The sequence below is a fragment of the Papio anubis genome, chromosome 1 (assembly GCF_008728515.1).
Source record: "Papio anubis isolate 15944 chromosome 1, Panubis1.0, whole genome shotgun sequence".
Lineage (NCBI taxonomy): Eukaryota > Metazoa > Chordata > Mammalia > Primates > Cercopithecidae > Papio > Papio anubis.
The window spans coordinates 170872103-170898200 of record NC_044976.1 but is presented as its reverse complement, the minus strand read 5'-3'; positions in this window follow the sequence as shown (position 1 = coordinate 170898200).

Below are 26098 nucleotides of genomic sequence, written 5' to 3'. Positions count from 1 at the left end.
ATCAGGAAAGCTATGTGTCCCATTTTACTATCTTTCTATAGGGATTTAAAATTTAAAGAAGTGCTTTTAGTGATTGCCATGATATAACTATAACTAAAGCTTGACTCTATGGATATAAATGTGGTTTTATTAGATAGGATTGATGGGCAAAGAGAAAATCTGGAAACATAAAGAATTATTAATATTAGGTAACTCTTGTAATAAAAAAAAGTGAATGCTGAGTCACAGTAGTATCTGTGTACTAGTGTATTCGTAGTAATTTACTGAAAAACCGGTAAAATTATCCGGTTCTTAACTTCACCAAAAGGAAATCCTATTGTTGTATTTATAACTTACGTGTTACTTCATTTTTAAGATCAGCTTTCTAAATTTTATTAGGTACCAGATGAATAACAACAAAAACATTAATTTGCAATACAATTCCAGTGAGAATAACTACCATGAGTACTTTCCAGAACTGATAATTTTATGAATATTTGAGTATATCAATTACTTTACAAACATACAAAATTATGTAAAATGTATTTAATAAGCTTTTTGAATTAAGTATTCCTTGAAGAAATTAAAGTTTTTAAATACATAGCTTCCTGAAGGAAATGCTCTGACATATTTTCTACAAATTTCATGATATTAGTCCAGATTTTCTCACTTGAAAAAATTATTTTTATCAGGAAAATTTGTAAGTTTTTAAAAACATTTAAGTTTATATAAATATAGACTCTATGGGTTAACTAAATTTTGGCTGTTCATTAAAATATTATTGGGCAATTATTATTCCTAGTGCTTTGCATTAAAGTTGAACAAAGGGCTTGAGGAAAAATGATAAAGTTGGATCTTGTTCGAAGTAAACTAACAGTATAGTAATAGAGATTGTAGTTTTATTTATGTATACATACATATAGTGATTATAATAGTGACCAGAGAAAGAAATTACTTAGGCTTCCCAAGATACTCAACAAATCATATAATCATGCTAGACAATGGAATTTTGAAGGAAGACCTGAAATAAGAAAAAATGATACAAGCAAATTCACTAGGGGTGAGAAATGATTTTACTAAATCCATAGATTTGCAGAATATATTTAAAGAAGAGATATGTTTGAAGGAGCTATTTAGAGAGTTTTACTGTAGTTCTATTGTGTAAATGCCTTCAGTTTCTCTAAGATTTTTGTTGGGTTCAGATTTCTTTTTGTTACAACAGTAAGAAGATACATTTTATTGGGTAATAGGAGATGCAAAATATATTTATATAGATAAAAATATTATGGAAAAATAAAGGATCGATAAATGACTTTTATTTGTGGTAAGAAGACAATAATTTGATAAAGGAGGTTGTATTTCAGATTGGTGTCAAAGAATAGGTCAGATTTTCACAGACTGAGATGGAAGGAAACTACCTCCAACATAAAAAAAAAATCTCAAAGGAAATGTATAAAGCTGTGGAGATTAGTTTGGAGACCAGAACTCAATACAAGTTTTAGTGGGGCTTAAAGTTTTCATATAATTTGGATGTCATAAGAAATATGCTATTTGTTAATGGTTTAGTGTAAGGTGGGTCATTCTTTATTTCTAATCCTATTAGACAAAGAAGTATTGAAACTCCAGAGAGAGAAAGAGAAAGAGAGAAAGAGAAAACAATGAATGATTGATTCTCTTAAGAAAAGTAATTTACAGTCTTAGTGAAAGACAAAAAGACAACACAGTCCACAAAACACAATGCAGAAAAGGATAACGTAAATTGCCATTAATTTCTTTACTCAGACTTTTAATCATTCAATGAGCATGTCTGGCAGATACTGCATTAGGTACTGAGGCACAATAGTGAACACAATAGGGATAAGTTACTTTGATGAAGTATTGGTACAAGAACATTAAACTATAAATTGATTCTTAGATATATGAATACATATTTTAATTAATGCTCTAAAAATAGGCAGTACTATGAGAAAATAACAAGGCAGGCAATATTGGGGCATTCACCCCAAAGGAGAACAGAAGTCAAGGCGACAAAACTAGCTCCAAGTGAAGAATTCTGTGAGCACAAACTTAGTCTTGAGTAAATCTTCAGTATTTAAGGAATGTTAAGAGAGGTGATGCTATTAAGCCCACAATAATCCAGCGGAAATATGGCAGATGATGTCAGGGAGGAAGGCAGGAGAATGATTCATTAGTTCCAGAATTATAAATGTGATTTTAAGTGCAATCGGAAGGCATGACAATGTTTACATAAGATAATCAAGTTACAATTTTAAAGAATGATTCATACTTCTGGGTGCAGAATGTATTAGAAAAAGTCAAAAGGGATATTCTCTCATCCAGGAATAAATGATAATAGAGAAGAACTAAAGTAGTGGCAGTGGAATTTAAAAGAGGTTAACAGATTTGATGTATCATTTAGAGTAGAATTAAGAAGGTATTTCAGAGTATTTTATAGGTGTATTTAAATCTGTATTATTTTAAAAGTTGCAATTTTATTTTTAAAATGTGTATTGTCTAATAGTTAAAGTTACAAGGTGATATAGGTAAATGGCATTAACGTCTACATGACACACAGTTTCCTTGCTAGATTCTGTAGGGGCAGGTAAAGTATCAATTATATTTCAGACAAATAAAACTCAAAAAACTTTAGTTAATATAACTTTAAAAAAAAAAAACATTTAATTTCACAATTGTCTTCTTAAACTAAATGGTATAAAGTATCTCCATGAAGGTACTCAACTGTATCACTCAAGTAGAAAGGACACACTGGGAGCTTTGAAATTCTTATTTTTTCACTTAGAAAATGCGTTATAGTCTGAAAAGAATGCACTGGGATACTTTTCTCTCATTATTTCTTGAACAACAATAAACTTTATTGAACACAAATTATCTTAAACAGCTGGGAATCCAGGGGGTATAAATGCTTTGTTTGAAATAATTAATCAGAAAAGAGAGAACAAGATAAAGTGGTTATTACTGAAAATGAGAAAGGAGAATTAGAGTTGTTAAAATGACCTCTAATATCGAAACCCACGCACAGCTACATGCAGAGATGATTACTTCACTTGAACATTTTAGTTTGTTTAACACTGTAAGTTGCTGATTGTGAGAATTGGCACTCCTTACATTTTATTGTACTGGATGACGTTATTTACTGATTTTTGCATACTAGATTGTCTCCTGCAGAAAATGTCATTCTACAAACAATAACTTCCCAAAGTAAACAGAATGTCAGAAAAGGTAACTACTGCCAGTTATTTTATAAATTACAACTAAACAACTCTTTGGTTTTATAGGAGATATTAGAAAGATATACTTACAAACCAAAGCCTCAAGATTTAAGTATTAAACAAAATACATGTATTTCGATGAGAGTTCTTGGGAAAGAAACTAAATTTGTTATCTTGTAAAGAACAGTTTCAAAAATCACTGCATATGAAATGGAATACATTTGGAGCACTGAAGAAATAATTATTGCAATTTACCAAGCATATGGGTGTATCATCAATATCAATGCTTAATTATTCATAAGAAAAAATGATACTCATTAGATTTGTCATCAAGATATTCAATAATATAAATTTTATTAGCAGATTTTTTTTAGGTGAGCGTGAATTGCCTTGAAGTTCTTCAGTTTCTAGCTTTAAGTCAGTTAGAAGCAAAACTAAAAAATTAAAATAAGCCAAAGTTCAAATATATTTTTATCCTATTGCTCCTCTTTATTGTACATTTTCACATAATGTTATATTTCACTTTTTGAGCCACAATATTTCTTAATAACATGAAGAATTAAGTATTTTTTGCATTGTCAGAGCAATTTTATAAGCTATAGAAAACATTTTGCACTCATTTCTTATTAACATGGAATATCTGTCAAACTGTGCCTTCTAAATTCAAAACATTGAAATGTTAAATATTACTAAATATTAAATATTAAAATATGGTTGAATTAGGAGTCATTCATTCATTCACAAAATTTCGTGAACCATTATTATGTGGCAACTGTTAATACTTTTTCAACAATAAGTGTAATATATATAGCAGTGGGTAAAAGCTAAACTAGGTCTGGCTCAGTGCCTCAAGTGCTTTGAGATGCTGAGATGGAAGGATTGCTTGAGCCCAGGAGTTTGAGACCAGTATGGGCAAGAGAGCCGGACCCAGTTTCTTCCAAAAAAAAAAAAAAAGAAAAGAAAAAAGAAAAAAAAAGTTTTAAAAAAGCCAGTGGAGTGGGGCCAAGATGGCTGACTAGAAGCAGCAGTGATCGGAGGCTCCCATCTAAAGGAAACAAAACAGCAGCAGAATCCTGCACTAGCAACCGAGGAATCCAGGTTCTGTCATCAGGATTGACTAGGAGGCTGGGGTGACCTACAGAGAGGAAGAAAGAGCAGTATGATGCTGCAGCCCACCTGAGAGTCCTGGGAAGCAGGGGAGCCCCATGTTACCCAGCCTGGAAAACGGTGTTGTTTCCATGGAACTGTGCAACCCGTGCATCAGAAGAACCCACTCATGAGCCCATGCCACCAGGGCCTAGGGTCCCAACCACGGAGCCACGCAGATTCTCTACAGTTGCTTAGCTAGAATCTGCTTAAGTTTACCTAGTTCCTGGAGGAGAGGGGCGGCCATCAGGACAGCTGCAGCTGCCTGCTGTCTAAGCCAGACGAGCTCCTTGGGAGAGGGTCGGCAGCCAACACTGGGACTGCTAGCTGCCTAACACACTAAGCTCCCAGGCGGGGGAAGGGCAGCAGCCATCTTTATAGTTCCAGACCGGGCTTTTACCCTGCTGGAGCCAGGGAGGCTGGACAGCTTCCTCCCAAGAGGTATTCCCCAGAGCCCAACACACCAGCTGTGGCAGATGGTGACCAGAGTGCCTCTTCAGGCCTCAACCTGATCCATCCCTCCTCACTGGGCAGGGCCTCCCTGCAGGAACCCCAATAACTCCAGGGACGGAACTCTGATTTCCCTGGGACTGAGATCCTAGGGAGAGGGGTGGCGGTAGTCTCTATGGACCAACAGACTCAGTCTTTTCTCCTGCTAGGTCTTAGGAATCTGGGAAGACCAGAGGAGTGAATTTTCCCCCGGTGTGGCACACCCCATCCACCAAGGAACAGCCAAAGTGCCTTCTTAAACGGGTTCTGCTCCCCATGCAACCCAACTAGGTGAGACACTCCAACCGGGGTTGTCAGACGCCCTATACAGGAGTGGTCTCACTGGTATCATGTCAGCACCCCTTGAGGTCAGAGATCCCAGAGGAAGAAGCAGGCACCCATCCTTGTTCTCCAAACTCCTCAAGTGATATTGCCAGGCGCGGGAACTTACCAGATGAACAGGTAAATCCCCAATAAACCACAGCAGCCCTACAGAAGAGGGACCAGTCCATTGAAAAACAAGCAAACAGAAAGTAACAACAACAGCATCAACAACAAAGCCCTCACAAAAAACCTCATCCAAGGGTCAGCAGCCTCAAAAGTCAAAACTAGACAAACTCATGAAGATAAGAAAGAGTAAATGAACAATATGCTGAAAACCCAAAAAGGCCGAGTGTCTCTTCTCCATATGATTGCAACACCTCTCCAGCAAGAGCACAGAACTGGACAAAGGATGAGATGCGCAAATTGGCAGAAGTAGGCTTCAGAAGTTGGGTAATAACAAACTCTGCTGAGCATGTTCTAACCCAAGGCAAAGAAGCTAAGGACCTTAATAAAAGGTTACAGGAGCTGCTAACTAGAATAACCAGCTTAGAGAGGCATGTAAATGACCTAATGGAGCTGAAAAACACAGCACAACAATTTTATGAAGCATACACAAATATCAATAGCTAAATCGATCAAGCAGAAGAAAGAAAATCAGAGCTTGAAGATTATCTTGCTGAAATAAGGCAGGCAAATAAGATTAGAAAAAAAAGAATGAAACGGAACAAACAAAACTTCTGAGAAATATGAGACTATGTAAGAAGTTCAAATATGTGATTGATCAGAGTACCTGAAAGTTATGGGGAGAATGGTACCAAGTTGGAAAGCACACTTCAGGATATTATCCAGGTGAACTTCCCCAACCTAACAAGACAAACCAACATTCAAATTCAGGAAATTCAAAGCATACCACTAAGATATTACTTGAGAAAATCAACCCCAAGACACATAATCATCAGATTCTACAAGGTCAAAATGAAGGAAAAAATGTTAAGGGCAGCAAGAGAGAGAGAGACCAAGTCACCTACAAAGGGAAGCTCATCAGACTAAAACAGTGGATCAGAAACCCTAAAATCCAGAAGAGAATGGGGGCTGATATTCAACATTCTTAAAGATAAGAATTGTCAACCTAGTATTTCATATCCAACCAAACTAAGCTTTGTAAGAGGAGAAATAAAATCCTTTTCTGACAAGCAAATGCTGAGGGATTCTGTCACCAACAGGCCTGCCTTGCAAGAGCTCCTGAAGGAAGTATTAAATATGGAAAGGAAAAACCAGTACCAGACACTGGAAAAACACACCAAAGTATAAGACCAATAACATTATGAAGAAACTGCATCAACTAGTGGGCAAAATAAGCAGCTAGCATCATGATGACAGGATCATATTTACACATAACAATATTAACCTTAATTGTAAATGTGCTAGCTGTCCCAATTAAAAGACACAGACCGGAAAGTGGGATAAAGAGTCAAGACCTATCAGTGTGCTGTATTCAGGAGACCCATTTCATGTGCAAAGATACACATAGCCTCAAAATAAAGGGATAAAAGAAAATTTACCAAGCAAATGGAAAGCAAAAATGAAATAAAAAGAAGGGGTTGCAATTCTAGACTCTGACAAAACAGATTTTAAATCAACAAAGGTCAAACAACACAAAAAATGGTCAGGCACAGTGGCTCACACCTGCATTCTCAGCACTTTGGGAGGCTGAGGTGGGCAGATCACCTGAAGTTAGGAGTTTGAGAACAGCCTGGTCAACATGGTGAAACCTCATCTCTACTAAAAATACAAAAAAATTATCCAAGCATGGGGACTTGTGCCTGTAGTTCCAGCAACTTGGGAGACTGAGACATGAGAATTGCTTGAACCTGGAAGGTGGAGGTTGCAGTGAGCTATGATTGTGCCACTGCACTCCAGCCTGGTGACAGTGGGAGACTCTGTCAGAAGAAAAAAAAAAAGAGAGAGAGAGAGAGAGAGAGAGAGAGAGAGAGAGAAGGGCATTACATAACTGAAAAGGGATCAGTTGAAGGAGAAGAGCTAAATATCCTAAATATATATGCTCCCAATAAGGAACACCCAGATTAATAAAACAAGTTATTAGAGACCTACAAAGAGACTTAGACTCTTACACAATGATAGTGGGAAAACTTACCACCCCACTGTCAATATTAGGCAGATCAATGACACAGAAAACTAACAAGGATATTCAGGACTTGAACTCAGCTCTGGATCAGGTGGATTTAATAGATATCGACAGAACTCTGCAGCCAAAGTCAATAGATTGTACATTCTCTCAGTGCCACATGTCACTTATTCTAAAATCAACCACATAACTGGAAGTAAAACACACCTTAGAAAACACAAAAAACAAAACAAAACAAAACAAAACTGAAATCATTAGAAAAAGTCTGTCAGACTACAGTGCAATCAAATTAGAATGCAGATTTAAGAAACTCACTCAAAATGACACAACTAGATGGAAATTGAACAACCTACTCCTGAATGACACCTGGGTAAATAATGAAATTAAGGCAGATATCAAAAAGTTATTTGAAACCAATGAGAACAAAAAGACAATGTACTAGAATCTCTGGGACATAGATAAAGCAGTACTAAGAGGGAAATTTATAGCACTAAATGCCCACAGCAGAAACAAGAAAGAGCTCAAATCGACACCCTAATATCACAAATAAAAGAACTAGAGGATCAAGAGCAAACAAAACCAAAAGCTAGCAGAAAAAAAGAAATCAGGGCAGAATTTAAGGAGATAGAGATATGGAAAACCCTTCAAGAAATCAGTGAATCCAGGAGCTTTTTTTTTTTTTTTTTTTTTTTTTAAATTTTTTTTTTTAAATTAATAGACTGCTAGCTAGACAAAAAGAAGAAAAGAGAGAAGAATCACATGGACACAATAAAATATGATAAAGCGGATATCCCCACTGACCCCACAGAAATACAGACTACCATCAGAGACTACTATAAACACCTCTATGCAAATAAACTAGAAAATCTAGAAAAAAATAGATAAATTCCTGGATACATACACCCTCCCAAGACTAAACCAAGAAGAAGTCAAATCCCTAAATAGAGCAACAATTTCTGAAATTGAGACAGTAATTAATAGCCTACCAACCAAAAAAAGCCCAGGACCAGAAAGATTCACACCTGAATTCTACCAGAGGTAGGAAGAGGAGCTGCTACCATTCATTCTGAAACTATCCTAAGCAATTGCAAATAAGGCACTCCTCCCTAACTCATTTTATGAGTCCAGCATCCTCCTGACACCAAAACCTGGCAGAAACACAACAACAACAACAACAACAACAAATAAATAAAAGAAATAATAAAAGAAGAGAGAACTTCAGGCCAATATCCCTGATGAACATCAATGCAAAAATCCACAATAAAATGCCAGCAGATTGAATCCTGCAGCAAATCAAAAAGCTTATCCATCACTATCAAGTCGGCTTCATCCCTGGGATGCAAGCCTGGTTCAACATACACAAATCAATAAGCGTAATCCATCACATAAACAGAAGCAATGACAAAAACCACATGATTATCTCAATAGATGCAGAAAAGGCCTTTGATAAAATTCAACATTCTTTCATGTTAAAAAAATCTAAATAAACTAGATATTGATGAAACATATCTCAAAATAATAGGAGTCATTTATGACAAACCCACAGCCAATATCATACATATCTCAAAATAATAAGAGTTATTTATGACAAACCCACAGCCAATATCATACTGAATGGGCAAAAGCCGAAAGCTTTCCCTTTGAAAACCAGCACAAGACAAAAATGTCCTCTCTCATCAATCCTATTAAACATAGTATTGGAAGCTCTGGCCAGGGCAATCAGGCAAGATAAAAAATAAAGGATATTCATTAGGAAAAGAAAAAGATAAATGGTGTCTGTTTGCAGCCGACATGATTCTATATTTAAAAATCTCATCGTCTCATCCCCAAAACTTCTTAAGTTGGTAAGCAAATTCAGAGAAGTCTCAGGATACAAAATCAATGCACAAAAATCACAAGCATTCCTGTACACCAACAACAGACAAGCAGAGAGCCAAATCTGAATGAACTCCCATTCACAGTTACTACAAAGAAAATAAAATACCTAGGAATACAGCTAACAAGGGACGTGAAGAACCTATTAAAGAAGAATTACAAACCACTGCTCCAGACAATGAGAGTACACAAATGGAAAACATCTCATCCTCATGGATAGGAAGAATCAATGTTGTAAAAATGGTGAAATGACAAAAGTAATTTATAGATTCAATGCTATTCCCATCAAACTACCATTGACACTCTTCACAGAATTAGAGAGAAAAAAAAAAAACAAAAAACACTACTTTAAACTTCATATGGAACCAAACAAAGGCCCTATAGCCAAGACAATCTTAAGCAAAAAGAAGAAAGCTGGAGGCATCACACTACCTGACTTCAAACTATACTACAAGGCTATGATAAACAAAACAGCATGGTACTGGTACCAAAACTGATATATAGAACAATGTGACATAACAAAGATGTCAGAAATTACACCACACACTTACAACCATCTGATCTTTGACAAACCTGACAAAAATAAGCATTGGTGAAAGGACTGCCTATTTAATAAATGGTGCTGCGAAAACTGGCTGGCCACATGCAGAAATCTGAAACTGGACTCCTTCCTTATACCTTATACAAAAATTAACTTAAGGTAGATTAAACACTTAAATGTAAAACCCCAAACCATCAAAACCCTAGAAGAAAACCTAGGTAATACCATTCAGGACATAGGCATGGACAAAGATTTCATGACAAAAATGCCAAAACAATTGCAACAAAAGCCAAAATTGACAAATGGGATCTAATTACAGTAAAAAGCTTCTGCACAACAAAAGAAACTATCATCAGAATGACCAGGAAACCTACTGCATTTTGTAATCTACCCATTTGACAAAGATCTAATATCCAGAATCTACAAGGAACATAAACAAATTCACAAGAAAAAACAACCTCATCAAAAAGTGGGCAAAGGATATGAACAGACACTTCTCAAGACATGTGGCCAACAAACATATATTAAAAAAAGCTCAACATCACTGATCATCAGAGAAATGCAAATCAAAACCACAATGAGATACCATCTTACCCCAGCCAGAATGGCAATTATTAAAAAGTCAAGAAACAATAGATGCTGGTGAGGCTGTGGAGAAATCGGAATGTTTTTACACTGTTGGTGGGAATGTAAATTAGTTCAGCCATTGTGGAAGACAGTGTGGCGATTCCTGAAGGATCTAGAACCAGTAATACCATTTGACCCACCAACTGGGTATACACCAAATGAATATAAATCATTCTACTATAAAAACTCATGTGCATGTATGTTTATTGCGCCACTATTTACAATAACAAAGACATAGAACCAACCCAAATGACCATCAGTGATAGACTGGATAAAGAAAATGTGGTACATATACACCATAGAATTCTATGCAGCTATGAAAAGGAATGACATTATGTCCTTTGCAGGGACATGGATGAAACTGCAAGTCATGATCCTCAGCAAACTAACACAATAACAGAAAACCAAACACTGAATGTTCTCACTTTTAAGTGAGAGTTGAACAACGAGAACACATAGACACAGGGAAGGGAACAGCATCCATCTAGGCCTGTCAGGGGATGCGCTCAAGGAGAGGGAGAGCATCAGGACAAATAGCTAATGCATCAGAGCTTAAAACCTAGAAGATGGGTTGATAGGTGCATCAAACCACCATGGCAGATGTATACCTATGGAACAAACCTGCATGTTCAGCACATGCATCCCAGGACTTAAAGTTAAAAAAAAAAAAAAAAAAGATGGGTGTGGTGGTGCATGCCTTCAGTCCCAGCTACTCAGAAGACAGAGGCAGAATAACCTGAGTTCAGGAGTTCCAGGCTGCAATGAGCTATGATCATACCACTGCACTCCAGACTGGGGGACAGAGTGAGAGCCTGTCTCTAAAAAAAAATAAATAAATAAAATAATAATAATAATAATAATAGTAAATTAAATTAAATTAAATTTAAAAATACCAAACTGACTGTCCTTATAATCTAGTAGTCTAGTTCTCCATATAGCAAGTGAAAAAACTTTTTTTTCATGAATTCAGGATTTGCAAACATTTGAGTGAAACAAACAAGGTAGACAAATGTAATAACAGGGCATGAGATATTTTGAAACTATTAAATAGCTATACAAGGCCTGGCATGGTGGCTCAGGCCTTGTAATCTCAGTACTTTTGGAAGCCAAGGCAGGTGCATCACTTAAGCACAGGAGTTCAAGTCCAACCCAAGCAACATGGCGAAACTCCGTCTCTACAAAACAATATAAAAATTAGCCAGGCATGGTAGTACCTGTCTGTAGTCCTAGTTACTCAGTAGGCTGAGACAGGCCAAACATTGTAAAGCCTGGGAGGTCATGGCGGCAGTGAGTGATCATGCTTGCACTCTAGCCTGGGTAGCCTGGGTGACAGAGAAAAAAAAAAAAAGATTGAAACATTACAGAGAGAAAGAAAGATAAGGAAAGACTCAATTCAATGGAGTGAATAGACAAAGTTTTCATAACTTGTTTATACAAGCACTGCCTAAACCAGAAGAGATTAAATATTATTATCCTATACCCACTCAACATATATGTATCCACTACTACATGGGATTTTTGTATTATTTTGCAACTGGAATTATCCATTTATGAGCCTGAAATATATTTGTATTATAAATTGTCTTTTAAAAATGTATGCCAATATTTACACATCTATCTTACAAAAAGCATTTAAGGTTTTAAATGATCAACTATCAAATATAACCAATGTCTTAAATTTATTCTGCGATTATTTTAGACTCTGGAAAATCTGATAGATCATCAGGAGACTACATGTCAAATTTTAAATAGAAAAGGAATACAATATAAAGAATGTGTTTAGTTATTTGTCATTGCACCAAAGACTGCAATTATAAGGAGAAAGACTTCTGAAATGGTAGAGGGAGGACCTCCGTAAATCTGCTTCTCCATAAATGCAACAAAAATATTGACAAAATAGCCAATATCAACTCATTCAGAACTATGGAATTAAGCAGTCTTAGAGTTTGAGGAGTGTTTTTTCAAGAAAAAAAGTGCTGAACTGCTGAACAGATGGATTTTATAACATTTTAACATGGCCTACTCTCCTTTTTCATCTCCATAGTGTCTTTAAATACCAGCAGTCTTGCCACTACGGTAGCTGTGAACACTAGCAGTATTAAAATCAAGTTTGTAATTCTGCTATTACCACAAATTTTGGTTTAACCAAGTAAATATGAAGCAAGAGGAAAAATATTACAGGTATTACCTTTAATATTAAATTCCATAATCTGTCATGGAATTTAATTTTAGTTTTCTACCTTTTTCAGTTATTATAATTGTGACCCTGCAGATGTATCTTAGAATTCATAGCTCTTAATTACTTTCTGACAAAGTTGCCTTTGAACTATTATCCAGAAATCTAAATCCTTGGAATTGCTTTGCATTCTTTGTGACTCTAACCTATATGTCTCAAAACAGTTTTAGATTTCAAATGTATTACCCTCTCGTTCACTTATGTAACTTTCCTCTTGGGTAATAATCTACCACAGAATTGTACATCTCAGAATGCTGGCTGGGGACAAAAAATGGCCCATCTAATAACTTTGAGTGGAGAGTTTTCAAAGGATTCCAAAAATACATATATAAATGGTAAGAAACTTTTATAAAGCAGTGTGGAGGGATAGCATCAACCATAAAATTAGCTCTTTCCCTCCTGCTTGGCTTTTAGTAAAATGTGAGCTGATGAGTTCTAGATAAGGAAATCATACTTCCACACAACTATACTTGAAAGGTTACAATGTGAAAATGGAGTAACCTGTAAAAAAAATCTGATTACGAGGCTCCCTAATAGTTCTGCGAATAGTCATTTTAAGACAGGGTCAGAAATACAAAAAGGTAGAATTGTTAGCCTCGTGGGAAGAAGTTGTGAGCTCTAACAATTACAAAATGCTTACTGTTTTTATCCCCGCAAAAATCACCTACCATAACTGCTACTAAATAAAGCCCTAACAAGCACTGACTGAGAAACAGAAGCAACGTTGTGTTATTTAGTTCTCACAACAACCTCATTAGGTAGTACTATTATTGTCACTACATATAATGAATAAATAAATGTATATAGAGATTTACTAACTCTAAGTTTAATGCTAGTAAATTTGGTGGCGCTAAGACTTGGAACCAGGTGGTTGAAATCCAAAATCTATGCTTAAACTACCATGTTTTATTAGCTCCCTAAGTAGATTGTCAATTGGAAAAAGAAAGTTATTGTTTACTAAACTCTCCATTTCCCTTTGCACTGTATTTGATGCTTAGCTTCAGCAAAAGATTCACTTCACAACTATATGTACCCTTTGCTGAATAAAATGAAGTATCATATAAATCAGTTTTTTGAATTCTGATTTCAAAGAGCTTTAGATTTGTTAGTTTACTTGTTTAAAACATGAGAAATTCTTAGATCCTCTTTAATAATTTAGATGAAAATTAAAATAGTTATTAAAACAAAGTCGTGTCCATGTTATTTTTATGTGTGTGTAATAGTATAACAACATCAAAGTTAGTTTAATGTTGCTTCATTTGCGTTATTTACATTTTCAGGACTTCCAAGAATTTTAAAACCAGACATACCTTTCAACTGTATAAGCATCTTTTCATTTAACATCCATCCTCTTTTCAGAGTCATAGAATGTGTACTACTACTATTGAGTTAGAGATTATCTATTTCTCAAGTCTATCTTTCACACAGGCTAAATGACTTGTGTATTGCATGTGTGTACTGTTGAAAACATTAAGAAGAATATACACTATAAAACACTTTTTAAATATTTTCATTTAAAATTTAATGAACTAATACAAGCACTATATTTTACCTCAAGCAATATAACATAATGTTCACTAAAACTTATATAAAAATCTTGTTAGCATTTTCTACACACTCTGGATTTGACAAAATGTATAATCTAAAAAAGGAGATATGTTGAAAGAATTTAGTAAAATAAAAAATGTAATTACTCAAGAGCTCAGTAATCCCTAAAAATGTTAAAGGGACACCTATATTTTGTTATAATAATATAACTATTTCAAGTATATAGAGTTGTCCAAAAAGTTTTGGAATATTTATCTCATCTGGACTTTTTATGATCACAGGTAGTCAAAAAACAGTGTACTGTAAATACAGTGATCACAAAGAACATCACAATATTATTAATTGAATACTTCCTAAATCCAATAACATTTTCTAAGACAACTTAATGTATACTGTTTTTGGTTGCTTGTTTCTCAAAGGATACGTGGAAATCATTCAGTAAATGCTTGCTAATATTGGGATTTGCTTTTTATGTATTCTTCGTTGTGAGCAATGTGATCTCTTCCATGATTATCTATTTAAATGAGAATGAGTTCACATAGCTTCTGTAATACTTTTCATTTCATCATAAAGTTTTTAAAGCATATTGCATAATGTTTAAGAATGCCTTAAATAAATCTTTGATTAACCAGATAGCATAATATGTAATGGGAATGTATTTAAGACTCTATTCCCTAAAGGTCAAGAAATTGGCCCCAATCAATCTATCAGAGAGGGGAAGTAATAGAGATAAGTGTCATCAGTTTTCATAAGGAAATAAGTGATATTTTAATTAAATATAGATATGCACCCTTTATTATCTTGAAAACTCATTTGTTAAAAGTTCCTAAAATAACTTGATATTTTCCATATAACAAAGCTTTTAATAACAATCCCTTGTGAATATTGTGTAAAATATTTAGTGTAGTAACACAGAAACAAGTTAAGGCCATATTTGTCTCTCATATCTTAAAAGAAAATTATCTGGCTGGGCATGGTGTTTCATGCCTGTAATCCCAGCAGTTTGGGAGGCGGAGGCAGGTGGATCACCTGAGGTCAGGAGTTTGAGACCAGCCTGGCCAACATGGTGAAACCCCCTCTCTACTAAAAATAGAAAAATTAACTGGACGTGGTAGCAGGCACCTGTAGCCTCAGCTACTCAGGAGGCTGAGCCAGAAGAATCGCTTGAACCCAGGAAGCAGAGGTTGCAATGAGCTGAGGTTGCATCACTGCACTCCAGCCCGGGTGACAGAAACTCCATCACAAAAAAAAAGGAAGAAGGAAGAAGAAAAAAGAAAAATTTTTTTTTTTTTTTAGTTTTATATTGATTAAGGAGTTCTTGAGATAGACTCTGGTCAATTAAATAAATTATTTCTACAATAATTTTTAGTTGTACATTGTATTCTCCCATATATCATGCTGTACACATGTGTCATCAAATTCCTGGTCTATTAACGAAACACTGGTGTTTTGAGATGTAGCAAGCTTCTGGCCTCTTGCTCCACAATGTGACTACATATGCCAATATGGTATTCCTGGAAGAAACTGGCAGTATTCACTTACTTTGTCAGGTGAGGTTGTTGATACCTTTGAACTGAATCATATAATTCTCTGCCTGTGACATTCAAGATCAACAGTATGGATCCAAGAACAGGGAGTTTTTATTCCGATAGCAGCATTTGGTCAAAGGGTGAATAGACATTAGTTCCAGAAATAGTTAAGGTCTTTAAAGTCTTTTGCTTTATGTCAGGATTTAATAATTTCTTCATTCAAATGTGATTTCAATATCAAACATTATAAATGAATATCCCTTCAGGCTATCTGGAGAGAGCTCATTTTCTTTGAATGTATTAGCTACTGGCATTTTACATTTTAAGAGAGTCCCCTGTGCCCTCTTGTTGATAAGAATAGATGCTTGTGTTTTCTTGACATTTTATCTTTTATTGTTTTTGCTGGTTAACATATTTTTTAAATGCACCTATTATTTCTAAGAAATTTAAGAACAGCCATTTTTATGTCTTGCTTAATTTTATATTGCTATTTATGTTATAAAAATTTATTAAATAAACCTTTAGAATTTTAGAAAATACACTGCTGGTTGTATGGCATGAAATGAAAGTGTAGATCCTTAGCATTTAGATTTTGAAACTTTTTTCTTATTTGCAAAATTGAACATTTTCATTGTTTCTGATTTCTGGGATGTTTATAATTTTTAAAATAAAATTCAGCCACTAAATTTATTTCTACTAGGGAAAAAATTAGACATAACTGAAATGCTATTAACATAATTTCTTTCTGCAGTTATTTCCTCTAACTTAAATTAATAATTATTAAAACAACCATAAAATGTTTTTAATATACATTATGACTATATTAATCTAGTCTGTTATTTGATAATAAAAAATATAATATGATACAGTGTTAAAAACATTATTGACACATTTTTGTCAGGTTAAATTTATGAGCTATAATTTTCTGATAAATTATATGAAATTCTTGGTACCTAGAAATTGAAAAATTAACATTCAGATTTCATTTGACAGGACAGAAGGCCAAGAAATAAATTCAAGTATGATGATTTTTGACAAAGCTTCTAAGAACGCAACATAGAGAAAATGTAGTTTCTGCAATAAATGGAGTTAGGAAAACTGACCATCCACATGGAAAAGAATGAAATTCAACTTTTATATCACACTACCTATAAAAATAAACTGGAAATGGATATAATACTTAAACCTAAAATGTGAAACTCTAAAGCTACTAGAAGAAAACAGAGAGAAAATCACCATGATATTAATCTGATTAATGATATCTTAGATAAAACTCTAAAGGCACGGGGGAAAAAAAAAAAAACAGAAAAGAAAAAAGTACCAAATAGGATTGGATCAAACTAATAATCTTTTGCACAGTCAACAAAACAATTAACAAAATGAAGAGACAACCTACAATTGCAAGGAAATATTTATAAACCATATTTGATAACCATACTGTGATAACACAGTACATAAGTCACACAAGCAACTGAATAGCAAGAAAACAACTAAATCAATTAAAACACAGGCAAATAATCTGAACCAACATTTCTCAAAAGAAGAGACCAACAGATAAATGGCCAACAGATATATGGAAAAATCTGCAACATCTCTAATCATCAGGGAAATGCAAATTAATATGGCAATGAGATATCATCTTATGCCTGTTAGCATGGCTATTATAAAAAAGACAGATGATAGCAAGTGTTGGCAAGGATATAGAGAAAAATTATTTTTGTATGCCGTTAGTAGAAATGTAAATTAATACAGCCATTTTGGAAAATACTATGTAGGTTTCTCAAAAAAAAAAAAAGAAAGAAAAGAAAAGAAAACAGAATTACCATATAATTCAGTAATTCCATTTTTGGTTATATATGCAAAGGAATTGAAATCTGCATGTTGAAGAGATATCTGCACTCTCATGTTCATTTCAACATTATTCACAATAACCAAAATATGTAAGCGACATCGGTGTTCATCGGCAATCATCATCATATAAATGGATAAAGAAAATGTGGTATATATATATATTTAAACATATATATGTAATTATATATATATATATTGAAATATATTCTACAGTCTTAAAAACCTTTGTGAGTTTCAACAATACGAATGGAATGGAAGACATTTTGCTAAGTGAATTATGCCAGGCACAGAAAGACAATTACTGTAGGATCTCACTTGGATGTGTAACCTAAAAAAGTCACTCTCATAAACAGAGTAAAAAAGTGATTAGCAGAGTTCTAGGGAAGGCCAGGGAAGAAGGAGGAAAGGGAAGCAGTTGATCAGAGGCTACAAAGTTCCAGTTAGACCGTGGGAATGTTTTACTTATCTACTGTACTGCCTTGTGACCACAGTTAATAGCAATGTATCACATACCTCAAATTAGCTAAAATAGATTTTTAATGTTCTGACTACAAAAAATAATAAATTGGTGAGTTGATGAAAAAAAGAACTTGAATGAATAAATGAATATCATGGTTTAAGAATGGAATGCTATGATTAATGTGATATGATTGATTAATTTACATAAATATGATTTTCTGCCTTTTAAAGAAACTTCCTGGAATATTAAGATGTAATTAGACTTTTGAGGAGTCTCTTGGCATCATTTTGTTTTAGAATGAAAACAAAAGTTATAGGATGTATATCTGCTCTGACCCTTAGACATTTTGTTTTTATGATAAATAGAACTTTGTTCTAATAGATTAAGTGAGAGGTATTTGGGGGGAATTTTTCTTCCTTTTTTATACTAATAGTAAGAACCAGTCAAAAGATGTGTTTATCAGATCCGTAATCAAATGCTTGATTTCAAATCTTGCCTCTGTCAATTGTTGCTACATTCCTGGGAAATTTATTTAACTGCTCTGAACAAGAGTTTCCTCAACAAAAAAATGGAGATTAAAAACATTTAATATACAGAACGATTATGAGGATCAAAAACAAATGACACACAACACTTAGTGCTTAATGTACAGTTTCTCAATAATGTATTATATGGTTATTATTATTACTATTATGAGAAATATCTCACTCTATGCAATATGTACCTGTGGGAGACTTTGAAATAAAACCTGTGGGTTAATTTCCTGTTGCTTCTGTAACAAGTTGTCACAAATATAATGGCTTGCATACTCTTTTTGCTTTAATATGATGTAGCTTACTATTTTATTAAAAAGTGCCCATTAACTCTCCTAGAAAATTAATGACAAAGTAATAAATTGATTTTCTGCTGTGCATCACTGTGTTGAGAATTTGGTTATTATGAGTCATTTATCACAAATGGGAGCAAATCTAGACTCATTAATGGAGCTATCTGGTTATTTAATGAAGAAATTGAAATAAATGTAACGGCCTAATCAATGAAAGGTTCTTTTGTGGTTTTCTACTTTAGTTAGTAGGTGGTATAACCTTCTTACATGCTTTTTTTGTTGTTGTTTTCTCTTTAATTCTAAAGTTCATTTTATTTTTGTTGTTATTTTATTGGTTTGCTTGTTATTGTTATTTCAACTGTTTCCCTCAAAGGTTCTTAATAAAATAATCCTGAGATATTTAATATCTCATTTAAAAAATATGGAGGTTTTTTTTGTTTGTTTGTTTGTTTTTTGGCACAAAGCAAGTTTTCCAAACTAGTAAAGCTCTAATTAGAAGAAATTATATGTTTCTAGAACTTACGCACAAAGGGCAAGAAAAGATCATTCAGCAACCCATTTCCTATTTTACCGACTGGGAGTTTGTACTTAAATATCCTTTTTGAAAGCAAATATTTTAAGTACATAATTTAATTGACTCACCATGGGTTAGAAAACATTTTCATTCAGTGATTCAAATTTAGTATAGGCATATTGATAAATATTATATTTTCTTCTATTTTATTGCCTGTTCATAAAAATTGAGTGAAAAATCAAGACAATTGTATTACATAAAATATAGTTAATTGAGGATCTTAGGCATTTTACTGCATATGATACTAGATAGGTGATGATAATAATAGCTAACATTTGAGCACTTACCATGTGTTAGGAGTTTTGTTAAGTTCCTCTCATTGGTTAGCTCATTTGGTGGGGTAATGAACCATATGAAATAGGTTCTTTTATTGTCTCCATTTTATAGATGAGGAACCTGGAATACGAGAGGTTTCAGTAATATAACCAAGCTCACACAGCTATTAAGTGATGGAGCTAGTAGTTTAACACAGGCAATATGATTCCAAACCCCGAACCTATTGTAAAATTATTCTGCCTCCACTGAATGCTCCATTGTCCTCTGTACACACATGTTTGACACAGGACCATTATTACTTCAGTAAATTAAACACACAAATAAATTCACATTTATATTTTTATATTATAAAATATAATAAATTATATTTATTATTCACACACAAATAAATTCACATTATATTTTTGTATATTTTATGATCACTAAAGCCATTGTTAATTAATATGTCTTGATTTTTATTGCATTATGATACCTTATTTTCTCATTCTCTGATGCTTTATGATATATTGATAAACTATACATATGTGATTAATGTGAAAACCATAGTAGTTCTTTAAATTCTTTTCCTATCAATAAAATAATTTATGACTTATGTCTTTATACATTCCAACACGATAAAAGCAAATTAACTTTTCTGATGCTTATATCAATTCCAACTAAATGGATGTATTCTCTGTTTTGTTTCTTAGATGGCCCTTGAGGTGTTTTCTTTAAAAAAAAAAAAAAAAAACAGGTACAGTATTCAATTAAATGTAGTCAACTTCTCATATTTGAAAGCTTCTCCTCTATTTTGGTTCATTCAATAGAATACTGCTGAATGGGCCTGTGTATATGCTCATATGTTAATGTTATATACAATTATTAGATTATTTTATTTTGAAGACTATTATTTAAAATGTCTGGTTTTGTTAACATTTAACCTAAAATTTATATAAAGGGCTCACGAAATGGCAAATTTAAAGTGTCAATAATTTGTATTTTCTTGATTTATTTAACATTTATTAAATGACTTATGTTGACAACACCCATATCATCCATATACAACATTCATATCATATCACCATGTCTTTGTGAAAATTACAGTGGGGAAGAAAATATAAATCTAAATTAAATCATAACACAAAATGCTTAATTACAATAAGATTATCTCTCTCAAGAGAAAAGGCATTAAACTAGGGAGGGAATAAGAAAGGGTGCCGTTACCTAGGGAGTCATAGAAGAGTTCTCGAAGAACCAACATTAAAGCTGTGGTTTGAAGGACATGTTGAGCTAGATGAAGAAGTCAGAGGAGGGCATTTCAGTTTGTCCATTACAGCATACCCTCAATTAAACTAGTTTTGAATGGAGGAAGGTTGGAGAGGAATTATGTAACATTAAAAAAATGTCTAGGGTAAACCATGTGATCATTTTACTTCCTGTGATGTTTTTATAAAGCAATAGACATTATTGAAGAATTATAAATTGGGGAGTGATATAATCAGAATTGCATTTTTTGAAAGAGCAGTCTGATATCTTGTGAATAATAATTTGAGAAAGGTTAAGAATGGATGCAAGAATACATGTTAGAGAAAGTTTTAACCCAATTAGACCACAAGGAAACAAAAGATATTCATCATTTAGAACTCAAGTCCATTATCACCAACTTTTTCAAATCATTCTTGACTACACTTCTTAAAAGAATTCATCAAATCTATCTTTGTGCCTCTTTTATGCATTATATATATACACACACACACACACACGACAAATATATTCTTTTGTTGCATTAAAAATAAATTGTCTCTGTAAACCGTAAGCTTACTGTGAGTACGAACTATATTCTAATCAAACTTTCTATTCCCTCTGCCTAGCACAAAGCTTCATATATAACAGGCACTTAATATGTGAAAATAGATAAAGTTAATACACTAATCAAGAATGCACAAGAGGTAGGCTTTGGATTAATTTGCACACTATGACAGCTGAAATTCGATGAATGCAAGAAAAAATCAGAAAGATGGTCTGAGTAAAGAAAAGAGTTAAGATTTTAACTTCGAGGAAGAGAATAAGAGGGTGAGAAGGGAAGAAAATCCTATGCAAATAAATAAAACTGAAGAACTGATAAGATAGGCAGAAAACCAAGAAAAAGTATAATTAATGAAGTTAAAGGAATTAACATTTTTATATAAAGTTGTCAAAAGATTTCCACAAAGCGAAATGTCACAAAAAGGGCAAGGCATGAAAGATAAGAACTGACATTTTGTCCATTGACTTTGACTACGCAGAGGATGCTGCTACATTTAGGACTTGGCATTACCTGTGGAGTGGTAAGAAAGCAATATTTGATTGCATTGAACTGAAGTGTGGACAGAGTGAAATAAGTAGATAGAGGGGTGAAATAGAAAACAGGAATTATCTATTTATTTTTTTAAGTACATACATTTATGTGTAGATTTGTGTGTGTGTGTGTGTGTAGGTTTTAATTGCCCTTTCTAAAGGACATTTGTGCATATTTGTATTTTGTGAGGAAAACAGAAGGATGATTGAGGAAAAGACTTCAAAGAGAGAGACCTGATATATTGATAAATCAAGTAGTAACTTTCAAATATTTAGGGATACTTCAGATATCTTTTTGCTATTAATTTCTACTTTAATTCAGTTATGGACTATCAACTGAGTAAAATTTGTTTGCTTTAGTGTCCAGATTATGTCAATGTTCACGACTTTTCTATGGCTATTTGAAGAGAAAGTGTAGTCTACTTCAGTTGTTCTATCCAAGTCATGTAGATTAAGTTGATATTTAGGCATTTTATTTCTTTGTCTTTTCATTCTATTTATGACTGGCTGAAGCATATGGAACTTTAAAATTGTGGTTGTTGATTTGTATTTTATTCTTTTCAGTTCAGTAAATTTTTTCTTTGTGATTCTTTTTTCATTTTTCATTTCAATAGTTTTTGGGGAACAGGTGGTTTTTGGTTACATGGAAAAGTTCTTTAGTGGTAATTTCTGAGATTTTGGTGCACCCGTCACCTGAGCAGTGTACACTGTACCTAGTTGGACAGGCTTTTATCCCTAGTCCCTTTCCCACCCTTCCCCCCAAGTCCCCAAAGTCCATAATACTATTCTTAGGCCTTTGTGTACACATAGCTTAGTTTCCACGTATAGTGAGAAAGTATGATGTTTGGTTTTCCATTCCTGAGTTATTTCCTTAGAATAATCATTTCCAACTACATCCAGGTTAATGCAAATGCCATTATTTTGTTCCTTTTCATGGGTAAGTCATATTCTATGGTGTATATATACCACATTTTCTTTATCCACTTGTTGGTTGATGGGCATTTAGAGTGGTTCCATATTTTTGCAATTCCAAATTATGCTGCTATAACATGCATGTGCATATGTCTCTTTCATATAATGACTTATTTTCTTCTGGGCGGGTACCCAGTAGTGAGACTGCTAGATCAAATAGTAGTTCTACTTTTAGCTCTTTCAGGAATCTCCATACTATTTTACATAGCGGTTGTACTGGTTTACATTCCCACCAAGAGTGGAAAAATGTTGCCTTTTCACCACATTCACGGCAACATCTATGATTTTTTGACTTTTTAATTACTGCTATTCTTACAGGGGTAAAGTGGTATCTCATTGTGGTTTTAATTTGCATTTCCCTGATGATTAATAATGTTGATAATTTTTCATGTATTTGTTGGCCATTTGTGTATCTTCTTTTGAGAATTGTCTATTCATGTCCTTTGCCTACTTTTTGATGAAATTATTATTTTTTTTTTCTGACTGATCTGTTTGAGTTCCTTATAGATTCTGAGCTCCTTGTAGATTTAGTTACCTTGTCTGTGTTGAGTCATTTGGTGTGTGCATCTAAGAGTATCTTCATCTCTGTTATTAAACATTTTTTTTTCAAGAAGTACCATTTAACTCTTTCAGAATATCCATCTCTCTGCTGAAATTCTCTACCTGGTCACTCACATTTTCCATTTCTTTTCCCTAGAATGTCTGTTATATTTCTCAGACTTATTTAAATTATCTGTTTTATGCCATATCACAGTCAGTTCTCTTAATTGCTTTATCTCCGTAAAGTCTGTTGCTTTTTTGTCTTTTTCTGTGTATCATATATTTCTTGGTAGAAATCTGGACATATTTTCTTGGCAACTAGAGACTGAGGTAAATAGAATTTATGCCTTCAAATTGTCACATCTCTTCTGTTTGGTTTATGTGTGGGGTAGATTTAGTGTGAATTGCACCGTGCTTTGTTTTTGTTGTCATTATAGTTACCTTCTGTGAATCTCAGGGCTTAAATTGCACCAAATGTGTCTTATACAGAGAGTAAGAGCTGGTTCACTGAAGAGTTTGTCTCAGCATTTGCTCCAGCTCAACCTCTCAGTATTACCTTTTCACTTGTGCCTCAGAAAGGGTCTCTCTCCATGTTTTGGCTCTCCCAAAATCACACTAGTGTTACTTGCTCTTGGATGTTGGCTAGGCTGATGGTGGAGGACTTGGGATATGTTCTATTGTTATAGTTCAGCCTTAGTGTTAGGCAGACTAGGTCTCAGGAGTGGGATCACCTCAGCCATCCTGCTACTCTTCTAGCAATAGGGAGTTTTTAAAGGCATATTCAGTTACAGACCGGTAGGAGATAACATCAGAATGGTAACATGACAAACATGGCAATTAAATTTGAAGGTATATGACCTGAAAAAAGGATAGGATCACAATTTAATTATTATTTTATTTGTTTGTTTGTTTGTGTGTGTGCAATGCTTTCCTTCTGATATAATGAGTCTTCACTTCTGCCCATAAACTGACCGTGTTTGCTGCCTTTTATCCAATGGCTGAAGGCTTTTGTTCAACGAGGGAAATGAGGAGAATGATTCCGGTCTGTGCCTGTCCTGCTGTGTATTCTGCTTCTCTTATGCCTGCGCCTGTGTGGAAGCTTTATCCTGTCTTACTCTTCTCTCCATCTTTTAGCTGCCTACCTAGTAAATTTCTTGGCACAGAGCTTGTGAGTGAGTGTAAATTTCCCTTGTGTCTATGGTCCCTATGGGTTCTATTTTCTCATATTAGCTCACAAATCATCTCTAGCAATTGTTCAAAATGTTAGCAAAGTTCTTCTTATCATATGGTGCCTACCCCTCGCAAGCAAGTGTCTGCCTTTCCATAAATTTGGGGTTATTTGGCTGACCTAATACCTCAGCTCTCTGATGAGATCAGGAAGCTTGTGACTCTTTTAGCTTGGCTGATATGTTTAAAGTTAGGCAATTATCCTTCTAAATTGTACAGTTCACATAAAAGCTAAAATATGTACAAATAAAAAAATTTCAAGAGGTTACTTAGATTTGAAAGTTGTATTATTAGTTTACTTTTGGTGCATATCCAAAATCTTGTTCTTCCAAAGACTAAATTTCAACTTCCAAACCATATTTCTGTATTTACAAATCTAGTAAATATGAACTCCCAGTGTTAAGAGTTCTTGTATTAGTATTTGGTCTGTTGTGGAATTGGTTTACACCTTAAAGTACTTTGACCACATTTAAATTTAATATAGTTAGTTTTCTTATCAAATATGTTTCTTATTTAATGGCTTAAATATAAAGACCTTTAAATATATGTAAATTTTTTATAAATTATATAAATTAAACTTTTTAATATGGTGCTTCTTAACTTATATATGTGTGTGTATATATATTTAGTCAAAAATTAAATTTGACTTAAAATGGACAATATAATTCAGTTACAGAATTATTGTATAGAATTCTAAGCTTAAACTGTGATTTCAATGGTTTACATTTTCTGTAACAAACAGTACAAATAAGTAAAGTCTATATATTCACTGATTGTTTACAAAATAATTGATAGGTTTTATTTTATTTCTTACATATTTATGCAGTTAACTCTAAACTTTCTAGAGTTAAAGAGACTTGTACAATAAGGAATCAATATGAGGTTATTTCCTGGGATGCCAACAGTGTGAGCATTCTGGCAAGAAAGCCAGTCTGTCTGCAGTGGGAGAAGTCATGGAAAGGGAACAGTAGGAGATAATACCATAAGGATAATAGAGGCCATGTTTACGTGAGGATTTTAAAAAATATATCGATTACTTTAAGCTAAATTGAAGACACTAGAAGGCTTTGGGCGGCAGATTAGCAATTTGTTACAGGACATGCTTTTAATAATATCAGTATATCTGCTCTGTTGAAGAGAACTTGCAGAAGCAGGGAGACCTGTTGGCAGATTATAATCCTAGCAAACATGATGGAGATTCAAATCTGTCTGGCAGGATCCACATAATAAACAAATAATGCTCTCAAAGTCATGATTTAAATGACTAAATATAATATCATAAAAGAAACTTCTACAAAACTGCTTTCTGGGTTAAAAGAAACCAACAAGGTATGATAAACCAGGAAGAAAATACCTACTTTGTGCATAAAAGTCAAGGGAAATGAG